Source organism: Amphibalanus amphitrite, unplaced genomic scaffold, assembly GCF_019059575.1.
Source record: "Amphibalanus amphitrite isolate SeventyFive unplaced genomic scaffold, NRLGWU_Aamphi_draft 000038F_arrow, whole genome shotgun sequence".
Classification (NCBI taxonomy): Eukaryota; Metazoa; Arthropoda; class Thecostraca; order Balanomorpha; family Balanidae; genus Amphibalanus; species Amphibalanus amphitrite.
The window spans coordinates 1238474-1251082 of record NW_024881534.1 but is presented as its reverse complement, the minus strand read 5'-3'; the positions used below and the strand labels follow the sequence as shown (position 1 = coordinate 1251082).

Genomic DNA, 12609 nt, shown 5'->3' with positions numbered 1-12609 from the left:
GCCAAAGTGAAAAAGTGCCGATTGGTCTCGTGTTTGTTTCGAAATGTCGGTTCCTTCGTGTTTTGCCTTCTTTTCAGCCCCCCCACCCCACCCCCACCTCTCTCTCTCTCTCTCTCTCTCTCTCTCTCTCTCTCTCTCTCTCTCTCTCTCTCTCTCTCTCTCTCTCTCTCTCTCTCTCTCTCTCTCTCTCTCTCTCTCTCTCTCTCTCTCCTCTCTCTCCCCTCTCTCTCTCTCTCTCTCTCTCTCTCTCTCTCTCTCTCTCTCTCTCTCTCTTTTGTTACATCTGTGTAACATTCTTGTTTTGTTTTGATTAAGGATATTTTTAAGAGAAGAGAAGAAACCGAAGGCGCAGAAACTTTCATGGAAGATTTATTTCATTGTCTCTTTCTCGAGTATTAATGTTAATAAAATACAAACATCAAATTATCATTAGAACATGCACATTTGCAATTATGCATGGATTTCAGAAAATTTTCAGGACTTAATTATCTCTTTTATGGAGACGCACGGGATTGCTGCAGTTAGTTATCCTCAGCCCACAGCCAATTATCTTGACGTCACAATTCATCCAGTTATATCTCTCTTTATCATATCATTATTTACCTCATTATCTACACAACTTGCGTCCAGTTTGAATTACTATCTCGCATACAACCCAGCACGATAACAGAGCGCACGAGTTTACGAAGTTTTAAAATTAATCGTGAGCCTAGAACCGCCAGTTTCCAGATTGAAAGCGATCTGGAAACCCATTACGGAACCCTTTGGGTGCGCGACACCGCCGTGCTTTTGATATGTCTGGTGACGTCACTGGGTTGTGGTGACGTCACCGGCGGCTGGGGCGACGTCACCGGCGACCTTAGCGACCCCGTCTCCCGGGGCGATCAATATCCCAGGGGAGTTTTAGGGTCATCTGGTGCCCGCCTATCTCGCAGTTGCCCGTTCAACGAGAAGTCCTAACTCACGCAGCTGGTTCTATGGAAGTGCGAACGTCTCATTCTGAGGTTTTGGACCTCGCTGGCCGCCGTCTCGTCGTCTCTGCGCCGTTGAGCGCTGTTTGTCCCTGTCGGCCCGCCGATGTGGACGCGGGGCGTGGGCCGACCACGGGCGGACGCGACGACAGGTGATTTGAGCGGTAATAGGACCGCGCGGCCGTGATTAGATTAGAGGCTTGCGCGCGGCGCCGGCGGTAGGTACCCCGGTGTCCCAGCCGCGGGGTGTCAGTGCGCCGCCGAGCCGCGTCACAGCGCCGTCACCTGCGTCAGAGCCGCCGTCGTCGCCGATATTTGGCCATCCAGGCGGTGCGTCGGGCTTCTGGACCGATCGTAATCAGTGGCAAGTTGGCCTACGTCGGCTATCGACCCCGCTGGTCGGGCGGCCGATACCAGTCGACGCACGAGCAGACCGCGCGGCCGCAGCGGCCGGCAGGTGCTCCCGACCCGGCGTGCTATAGAACCTCTTCAGCCCTGCTCCGAGTCCGATTCGGACCCTCTCCAGGGCTGATCCAGGCCCTCTCAGCATGGAGGGCCGTCTGGCGCCGCTACGGCACAAGCTCAGCTTCAAGAAGGACCGGGCGCCGTCTGCGGTGGAGCTGAAGCGGTTCCGGCGCTACAACACGGTCGTGTGGTACCGGAGCCCGCCGGTGGCGGAGAATCATCGCGACGTGAAGCGCGTCCACAGCCACCACCACCTGTGAGTACTCACCACCACGCTGGCCGCTGGCGCTCTCCGGGGAGGGGCTCGGTGCTGTCAGACAGTGTTCCGCCGTGATGACGAGCGCCGGGAGATTCACGTCAACCAGAAATCGTACGCTTGTCGCTGGAGGGATAGATAATGAAGGAAATCCTCCCCGTAATGAGGGAAATCCCCTGTCTACCTCCGATAAGGAGAGACGTTGGAGGAAGGGAAGGCGATATTGGCAGAAACGTCATGAGGATAACGCATGATGGGATTCGATCGTCCTCTTGCCGTCTTCTCTCATTAGCGTGCGTCTTATGCGGACGCTAAGTTATATTGTGCGCAATTTCTTTAGTGATAAAATGGCGAACTTTCTTACGCCATGTCATCGCATTGTGCTCACAACGGGCCAATTTTATAAACAATCGTTAGCTTGGTTTGCAGTGAGGCATAGATTTAAAGCAAAATATTTCATTCATTCAACATCGAGATGAGGAAATTTCAAATGAAATTACAAATGATTCGAATGGATTTGTGTTTTCTAGAGCACAACAATCGTGGCATCTTAAAACTTGCATAGAAAAAAAAACTGAGTAATCCGAAACCTATTGCAAGTGTAATGGCATTCATAAATAACGTCACTCAATCACATTTCTGAAATGTGAAAATATTTATGCATGCATTCAAGGGAACGGGCGTCAAGCCCTGTGGCACAGTCTACTATCCAGGCGGCTGCACTGCGGCACAGTCTAATATCCAGGCGTTTGCGCTTCGGCACAGTCTGATGTTCAGGAGTTCTGCAGCTGCCCTGCCGTCATTGCGATGCAATCGTCTTGCTTTCTTACCTTGTTCATTTATTTGTTTACCAATATGTAAATCTGCTGATAACGATGATCACATGTAACGTACTACTACAGTCTCCTGACGATCTGCAAGTAACTAGCGAGCTTTTTATCCGGATGTGACGCTCGCTTGATGTTAGCTTTGGTTGCTCCGAGCAACGGTGCTCTTGTTGCGAGATAACGTTACATTTATATCTTTCAATCATCATCAGTGTGACCTGATCCAGTACTGACAGTGTGGGAGACTGCTGGGTGACTTCATGTATTTGGGCAACTTGGATGTGTAGCTTTTATATCATGCGGTGAACGCTGCTTGTGCTGTCTATAGAAAACTGGTGGGAGCCCTCATTGTGCATTATCACAGAAAGCTTCCGAGTGTTTCCGCCCGTTTGAGTGTGCACTTACAAGCCGAGGAGTGTTCTGGGCAATGCAGAGTTTTATATGCCTGCTGTGATATTTTCATCAGATGCGGAGATTCGACGATGCTGTATTATAATAGGAGCTCGGTATTCTCTTAAATCTTGATGGGGTTTTATCGATAGCCAGTGACATGATACGCTTTACAGCGTTATTTATAATATCACTAATTAAAGAAAATTAGAGCTCATTTTAGTAATTTAAAGCAATGTATGCAATTTTACGCCCCCTTCTTTGCTCATTTATATTCACAAAAAGTAATAGGCATGTGAATTCCAATGAGCCTTTTTCTAGCTGTAGCGCCAAAGAAATTATTGGTGCTTTGTCGTTCTCGAGCTTGAATAATCCACCTAAGGCTAACGCCTTGACATTTCGCGCCTAGAATACATTAAGAAAATATTGACAAGCACTCAACTTGAATCATTCATATTTTAGTTAGTGTCATAACCAACCATATTTCATGAACATGTGGACGTGCGCATTACATTTTGATGGAAACTCTCCGACGTCAAGTTTACTTTGATGATGAATCTAAAATTGAAAGCCTCTGAGGCGGTGCTGAACTATCGACCGTCGCGTGTCCTGATGACGTCATTGGTCCATTCCCTGATGAATTCATCCTACATTCGACCATCGTTGGTCATCCTCTCCCGGCCGTGGCCGCCGGCTCGTGGTGCCCCAGCTGAGACGGAGGTAACCGAGCGACAAACGGCCGCGCTGCCTGCGCCGTGAGGCCGCTCGTGATTGCATTACATCCTGATGGTAGGCGGTAGTCGCCAGACTGACCACCGGGTCCGTGTCCGTGTCTGTGGGTCCGGGCTCGTGTCCGTGCTCGTGTCCAAGACTGTGTCCGTGTTCGTGACCGTCCCGTGGCCTCTTGTCCGTTCATTTTATCGGGTAATGCATGTTGCGCCATGACCGAGCTACGTGCAGGGGGTTGAACAGCTGTTGGATCGTAACACAGTTAGCCATCCATCTCTGTCAGCTACCGATACGTGACTCGATCGATGTTGAGATGATTGGCGAGAAAAGTAATGGCTTTAAGCGTTACTTTGAGTAACAATTGTACCCTATTCTTGCTTTTATTGAGCATCGACCTGGAATTGAATCATCAAGTTACTCAGGATATACCCAAACTAATACGTGGTGAGTTAGTCTGCTCTCTAGCTCTGCGCCGTCGGGGAGGCCCCGCCGCCGAGGCTGACTGCCACTGCGCTAACAAGGCACTCGGACGGGGCACTGTCGCTCGAGTGTCACCATTGGTTTTTGTGCCGTCACTGGTTCGCGGCACTAATGACGCACACTCGGCGCGGGCCGGCCGGCAGGAGACGCGGCTGACTGGTGGCCCAGGTCGTTACAGGAGAGGCACACAGGGCTGATGGTCGGCGCGTCCGATGGCGCCGGCCAACAGCTGATGACTGTCCTCCGGTGGTACGGAGGGAGCGGAAGGGGGAGGTCAGGCAGGCAGGGGGCGGGGCTGATGGAGCTCACAGGAGTCAGGACAGACGAGGGGGCTGATGGAGCCACTAGATAGACGAGGGGAAGGGCTGCTCGAATTCACAGGACAGACGAGGTGAAGGGGCTGATGGAGCTCACAGGACAGACGAGATGAAGGGACTAATGCAGCCACCAGGACAGACTAGGGGTCGCAAGGGCTCAAACGTCGAGGCACCTCTCTGAAGGAAGCGACGTTTGCTGTATGCCGTCTGTCATACCTCGAGCATTGGACCACGTCACTGCTTTACGGATAACCCACCTCCCTCTGGCTCTATTCCGAACACCTGGTCGGAGTCGGATAAACGTTTCGATCAGCTGCGGCGATTGAACGTCTGGCAGAACGACCTCAGTCGCTTTGTGTCGGCTGCTCCCGCCGTTTGAGGTTGTAACTCGCCGCTGGAGGTAAACTCTCGGAGCCCGATTGGCGCCATGCAGAGCTGCAGACGCTACGTGTGTTGATCCGTCGAATCGCGGCTGGAAGTCCAGCTGTGTCGCCGTGCTGGGAGAGAGTTTAGGAGCGCCTAGTGAGAGCGGCGGAGGAGCGGTGGTGAGAACGCCACGGGGGTGGGATATACGGTGCAGACTGTCTGATAAGCAAACGAGCTGTGCCGAAATTCCGGCGAGACTGGTGGGTGGCGCCGGGGTCGCAGAGGTAGCCTCTCAGTGATGGAGAGAGGTCGGAGAGTATTTGAGGCATGCGGCTTGGTAGGGTTTAGCCGAGATGAGTGGAGAAAGGAGGCGTACGAAACGGGATTCAGGGTATGAGATTTTGTCATAACACGCCCAAAGAATGCAAGAGTCCCGATAAATTCAGTTACGAAGATGTTTATTTTAGAATAAATATTTCGATCCCTGCCTGTCTCTAGCAGTTGTTGAGGTTGACAAACTAACACTTACACAGAAAATGTGACGCATATTGTCTTTGTCATGAAATAATCACAAAAACCGAGAGAAATGTGGTGTCGTAAAATAGTCCCTATATCGGGCCGTGGCCGGGGATGTAAAAGACGGTCATAAATTGTTCCCGCTCTGGTAACTGTAAGTGTCGACAGGGCGACGACGCCGGGCTTTAGCGAACTTCCTTCTCACACGATGAAAAATGAACCTTTTTGACGATGTTTGATGATGGTTTAGATTTTTATTTATGACGGGCGTCAGAAGATGTGATGAAGTGTTTCCATAGTTGTGTTTTGTTTGCACATGACCCATATGAGATCAGAACAGATGGCATTGGAAAACCCTGGTCAGCCAAAATGTTGATAAAACTGTCTGCGTTAGTGTCTCATAATACGTCATAAAGGAAATACGCTGCAAGTGTTCGTGTATACAGGAAGTGCCACTAAAATGTAAACTGAAGTAGTAACCCATTCAGTTCCTCACTTGTCGAAAACCACCCTTTATATCAGCACATCATATTCCCCATCGGGCTAAATCAGCATGGTATGGTTAAATATATCATTGCTGAAATTTGTAGAAATCGGGATGCCATTTCTTAGTAAGCTTAACACGTATGTCATTCCGCCATTTGTGTCGCGTGAGAAACGTCCAACTTTCGCGCAACTTTCAATAGGAGGGACTTTCCGATGTAGTTAACTTGCGCTCGTAGGAATACTTACCACTACGTTGCTCAGGGCTAACTTAATGGTTTACCCATTAAAGTTACACATTGTACACAGACCATTAGTGTAAAGTTGACATTTGTGTACATACAGGTGCCAACGCTGGTTGAATGATAAAATGTAGTCCAAAGGGAATTGAATTCTGATGACCAATGTAAAGTCCAGTTCCCCTCTCAATGCTTATCTCGAGATTAAGATATGTACGAGTCAGGAATATTTTCTATTGTGATTCAGGCAAGGTAGCGTATTACTGATTGAGCAAATTTATTTTTAATTAATGGTGTGTTCAATTTAATATAATCATTCATCAACATTTTTCAGTAAATGAAGGTTCAGTTAAAGTCACTGAAATATACCACTAAAGCCAATAATCTTTCCCGATATAGGTTTCGGTATAGCAGCTCATTTGAGTTCCACTAAGATAGACTCGAATGGTGCCAAGTACAACACCATCAGTAGGTGTCATTAAAATGATGTACTGCATCTTTGTGTGGCGTAATTGGTCTCTCTTTGTGATGCTGGAGCTCCCATTCAGACTGCCGGCTCGATCTCAATGGCTCATCATCCTTTCAACCTCTTTGACCCAGCCGGTCATTCGATATGACCTGTTTGGCCCTGCCAACTGAAAACTCTGACCATCATCCGTCTGGCTGCGGGACGATTGGTCGGTCAGACGGTCGGGTGGGCGGTCTATCTGTTCTTCCCGTTCGTTCGTTCGGTTCGTTCGTTCGTTCGTTCGTCCGTCCGTCCGTCCGTCCGTTCGTTCGTTCGTTTGTTCGTCCGTCCGTCCGTCCGTCCGTCCGTCCGTCCGTCCGTCCGTCCGTCCGTCCGTTCGTCCGTCCGTTCGTCCGTCCGTTCGTTCGTTCGTTCGTTCGTTCGTTCGTTCGTTCGTTCGTTCGTTCGTTTGTTCGTCCGTCCGTCCGTCCGTCCGTCGGTCCTTCCGTCCGTCCGAGCATCCGTTCGACCAGTGTCCGTTCTTTCGATATTTGCCCAACCACCCGTCCTTCTCATAGTCTCGCCCGACTTTTTTTTTTTTTGTCCGTATACTTATCCTTCTATCACCAAGTCTTCCATCTGCCTATCTTCCTGCTCGCCCACGCTATTCCGAACGTGCTGACACAGCCCAACCTACGAAGGAGCTCGTTGGGAGCGAGTCACTGCTGCGGGAAGCCCATTCCCAGCGACACGAAGCCGTTCCGACCAGCCTCGCAGGGCCCTGTTCCGCTTTAAACGCGCTGTTTGGGCGTCCTGTTCGGGTGTTAGGGCGTGGTCAAACGGCTGGTGTCTCCGGCGACGCAGTCGGATGGCTGTCGTGCCGACTTATAGGGGCTTTTTGGGGATTACTCTGAAAAGAATGGAAAACGTAGTGCTGTAGAAGAAATGTCCTGAATTTCGATTGGTTGCTTTGCAAAATTGTGCAAGACAAAAATGAGAAAGTTTGATTTCAGACTAGACAATTTTTGTATATCAATATCAGGTTCAGTCAGATCAAAGTCAAAGCAGGTCAGGTCAAGATCATATCAAGGTTAAGTCCAGGTGTTGGGCTCACATACATACGTATCAGCTTCAAATAAGGCCTCTCTTCTCTCTCAACTCACATCCAACCCTTGTGATCCAGCTTCACGGAGGTCGGGTCAGCCCATTGCTGCTTCCCGGAGGTCGGGTCGCCTCGGCCGTGTCAGGTCATCGGTGACGTTTAGCTGACATGAGCCGCCGAGCGCGGTGTCGGCGCTGCCGCTATTGATCAGGGGTTCGCCGGCGGCGGCGGCGGCGTCTCGGTGCGCCGACGCTAAGCCGCCAGCAACAAGTCGTCGGCGACGGAGCCGTGCGCGCGGCGTACCGGCGGCGGCCCGCGGCGTCCACCGCCGCCTCGGCCGCGGCGCGGCCAGTCGCCGCCGCCGCCGGCCGCCGCTCAGTCGAGTCCGGCCCGGTGCCGAGAGCGGAGTGCGAGTGTGTGAGTGGAGTGACGGCCGAGTGCTGTGCTGAGGAGTGTGGCGATTGGGGGTGACGAGAAGGGAGGAAGGCGTGACCGCTATCGCGCTGCGTCCCCTCTGAGAGATCCAACGACGGGGAAGGATATCATATATTTTTTTCCTTAAAATCCTTGATTAGATCCCCGAGTGAGCTTCTGAAAAGTAAACCAGACCTAATATGATAACTCATGAACAGGGTAAGAGCTCCATATAAGATTCCGCTCCAAAAGGACATGATGTTTGATCCACAAAGTGGAGCGTTCCACCCCTGCCGAGTTCGATCCTCGCTGAGCAGTACCCTGTGCGGGGTGGAGCCGGCCGGCCCGTATTCCGTTCGCCACTGCCTACCTGTTGATCGACCTCTGATAGCTCCGGAACCTGCTTTCTAAATGCCGCCCGACCGGCGTGCGATGGACGGGTCCATACGACGGCTGCCGGGTCGAGGCCGGGCCGAGCGCTCCGAGCGCCTCGGGAGGAGGCCTATCTGGAGTCCGAGCTCGTCGCTATCTTCGGAGCGAAGTTTTGGAGTGGAGGCCTGTTGGCTGTGATACCCGCTTTTAAAGTGGGAAAACAGATGCTGCCACGATTCTGTTTTACCATAATTGGCTACTCTGAACGTTAGTTTTTCATCTGAAGGGTAACCTATAAAAGCAAGATATTTGTTTTATACAAAGCTCATCTTTTGCTGAGTACAGGAGATATATGAATTATTCAAAACTAGTAAGCCAATACTTACTTATGCCCAGTATGACTGATGTGCAGCAGTCATACCGCCTCCATCCATCTGAAGATGGCATGCGTCCTAAACTGGATTAAGTCACCATATGAATGGAGCATGAGATTACCACTGGATTCCTGGATCTTCATGAACCCGATGACCCGCAAGATCAACATTATCAAATGCATATTTAATACCGTTGTCATTGGCAGGATTTGTGAGCGTTTATGCCCTGCAAAATGTATGTCTGACCGTGAAATCAATACGGTCTCGTGCTCTACCAGCGGTATAACGAGCTTTGTGCCGAATTGCTGCCGACTACAGGGGCCATGATCAGGGCTTTCCCGGTCTTTATCACATCTAGCGCTATTACGGACTGCATCTAAGTAAAGGGTATCGCATAAATTGCGTTTCATTTCATTCCGCGGCCATTAGATGCAAAGTAATGCAGTTTTCTGCACATGTTTACAAAACACGCATTTCGAAATTTCATTTTGCCACCAATGTATATAGCCTTTCATATGAGAAGGTTTCTTATACCTGCGCCCGGCCGTCAGACTTCATCGCATTATGCCAAATTGGATGTATCATTGGCCCGTTGGCCCCGCCCCGCGGGAGGCTACTCCACCCTCCATTGTATCAGCCGGCGGCCATCTTATCCGAAAGGAGCCCCGGGCGGGGTCAAACACCTGATGCGTTTCGTCACTGCCGCGCACCTGTCGGTTCGGGGGGTCCGGGGGTCTGGAGGTCTCGGCACGTATGTCGGGTCACGGTGCATCTGTCGGCGCAGCGCGCACACCTGTCTGGTCGGAACGCGCCTGTCGAACGCCAAGAATTGGGGCATGAGAGCGAGGAGGCGGGTCGCGCCCCCGCACTGTTTGCTTGTGTCAGTGGGGCTTCCACGGCGGGTGACGACCGTAAACAGTGGAGCGACTGGCAGGCTTCTGGAGCAGCCCCCCCCCCCCCCAGCCCCTCGTTACCCCTGACTGGAGCAGGCACCCCGTCTGGACCGGTGCCAGGTTCGGTACCTACATACCGCCGGGGTCACCGGATGGTTCCGTGGGGGAGGGCCAGAGGTCAGAGGCAGGGGGCAGGTCCGAAGCTGCAGTGCGGATGGTAATGTGTTGCCATGGATTGTCCTACCACAGAAAGGCGCTATGCATAGGTACTAAATTTTTGTAAATTACTGAGAATGCTTGGGAGATGTTGCAGTAAAAAAATGAAATTTCGGGTTGGTTCAAAATGATCTCTGATTAACAGTTACAGAGGTAGGCATGCAGCATACTGCACACTAAATGACTGCAGTGCTAAGATAGTGGCGGATAAGTACGGGTGGCATGCTGTTCCTTACCGTCCCGGCTGACCGTTTAGGGCATGTAGGGTATGCGGGGCGGTGTCCTTTAGGCACAGCGGTCAGACCCGCCCAAAATTAAATGCACCGAGCCGGACCCGAGGCCAATAAACAACACTTAGCCGTTCATTGTTCGGGACATGCGGCGAGATCGTGTGGGTTTCGCTCATGACCGGACTAACCAATGGGCCATCGGTCAGCGACGGCGTGTAGGAGGGCGATGGATAACCCACTTACGAGAAGCTAACTCTGAATTATGCCGGCACGCTGACCGTGTAAATATGCCTTACACCTGACCCCGTACGTCCATTCAAATCGCTTAATAAGAAGTTTGTATTATACCGAGGCGTGATTTGAGGCACCATATAATGTCTTAGTTACCTGCGGCCTTGGCATGGAGGATGAAATGCGTGACCCCTGACCCTTTATCCTAATAACATTGGATGCATTTTTGCCATGCAATCCACAACTGATGATGTGGTGTAGGAAGTACTCTAACAACATTTGCTTTGTTTCCTGATACGATACCACTGGCCTGCTTGCGACGTAATCTTTACTTCGCAACAAAAGTTCTAGATGAGCACTTGTTGATTCTCTATGCATCGATTTTTATGCTGCGAACAATGCAGATTGAGCTGTTTTTGTGCTTGATCCCTGCAACGCTTGCCGTTCAAAGGTGATGACCTTCTCTAAAAGCGAGATGCCCTCGCTGCTACTATCGTGCTGGGTGCTCAAAGCGAGCCCTTTGTGCTGCCCTCAGATTGATGGATAGCTAGGAAAACGGTAACATGTGCAGCTTTTCACGTGGATAATGCGGCCTTTTCTCACCGTAAACCCAGGCAGAGAAAGATACTTAGTTCGAACTAAAGTAGTTACGTGACACAAAGCGCGCATATCTTCCCTTTGACCTTTACTTTTGGTAATGAGCTTCCGCGGCATTATCATAGATACCACCGCGCGGCCATCCGGAGCTTCGTGCTGCTTTACGAAGCCTCAGTAATGCCCCAGCTCGCAATCTGTGAAATGGCTGCCACCCATTTCGGCGGTATACGAGTATTTCAGCCAGCTGATGAGATGCATCGCCAAGTAATTCTACTCTGTACCACCGCTCCGGCGCAATTAGCCGTCTTGGCAAGACCACGCACTGACACAGAGTGGTACTGTGCGCCCCCCCCCCCCCCTCCTGCCGGCGCCATACCCCCCCCCCCCCCGCCGACCTCCCACACTGCGCGCTGCGGCGAACAATGCGCTGTTTTTGTTATCGGTATCTGCGTGCCCTGCCACGGACGAGTAAGGCCGAGAGGGCTCTCTGGATCCACCGGGACGAACCGAGAAGGCCGGTGGGACGTCTGCGGTGGTTCTCCCGTGTTATCCTTGCCCCTGCTGGGTCGTCTCATCTTCACGCTACATATAAGTGGTCAAGGGTCATGTTCCAGGTCATTCCGTCCCACGCTGTCCTACTCGGCTATGACATCTTTCATAGCAGTTTACTTCGTTGTCATCTCCCTCCTCCATTTTGTTCTTGTTGCAAAATATTCAGTTGGCTTTTCTCTGTTTTACAAAAATTACTCTTCCGTAATATTCTGTACCATGCCGCTCGCTCCAGCACATCACTTTCCTCCCATTTTCCTGCCGTCCCAGTTTCGCCTCTTTTCTGTTTCCGTTGCTCACTGAAAACTTTTTTACCATTTCCTGAAGGGTAAATCCGCCATAGCATGGTAGCTTGACACACAGACGTTTTTTACCACCTTCCAGATGGTAAATTTTACTCTTTCATGAAGAGTAAACTCGCCAGGGAGGGGTAACATGACACACAGACGTTTTTTACCATCTTCTGAATGGTAAACTCTTTTGATTTACTCTTGTCTAGAGTGTAACATTTTTTGGGTTACACTCTTTGAAAGGGTAAATCTTAAACGGAACCCTTTTCTAGGGAGTAACGCATCATCTACTCTGTGCTTTACCCTCCTACAGAGAGCATATTCTTCTGGCCTACCCTTTGTCACATGGTAATGTTTACTCTTTCCTTTAGTGTAAACCCCCCAGAGGATGGTAACAGACTCACAGACGCCTGCTTCAGAAGCTTCACGAAGCTTCTGTTAACCGGAGCTCACCAACTAAAAAAACATGCTTCAAGAGCAACAATGTATATTTGGCTTCCGTACAAACAATACGAGGGGCACACCAGCCATGAACATTGTGAGACTCTTCACTTATGCATACGAATTTATACGAAGCGTTCAGCAATGCACAAGCGGTAAATAAACACCACGATACAACTTGAATGCACTTTGAATGTGAATACAAGACATTCAGCGCCCTCATATTGGATAAGGCACAACGCACAATATTTGAAGAGAGCGACGGCGTTCCTGGGTGGTAGCCCGTCTGCGTGAGATAATGAGACTGGATCACTACAGTGCAAGGCTTTTTCAAAGTCACCAACAAAATGCATAAACTTGTAGCATCACAACAAAATTAATGTACGTACTCACAACCTAGGCCACGTGGCCGT

At 50.7% G+C, this 12609-nt stretch overlaps 1 protein-coding gene across 14 annotated transcripts in view; it reads left to right on the top strand.

Annotated features, from left to right (window-relative positions):
• The window catches only part of LOC122373389 (cAMP-specific 3',5'-cyclic phosphodiesterase, isoforms N/G-like), a 140437-nt gene that overhangs the window by 59086 nt on the left and 68742 nt on the right, over positions 1-12609 (top strand). For 3 of the 14 annotated variants that reach the window (XM_043351451.1, XM_043351434.1, XM_043351420.1), the window contains exon 1: positions 7940-8006. The exons of 10 other annotated variants lie outside the window; for them this stretch is intronic. The gene's annotated coding sequence lies outside the window, so the exon portion shown is untranslated. Of the gene's footprint in view, positions 1-7939; positions 8007-12609 lie in introns of those variants that run through there. One more of the 14 variants, XM_043351427.1, reaches the window with a different exon arrangement.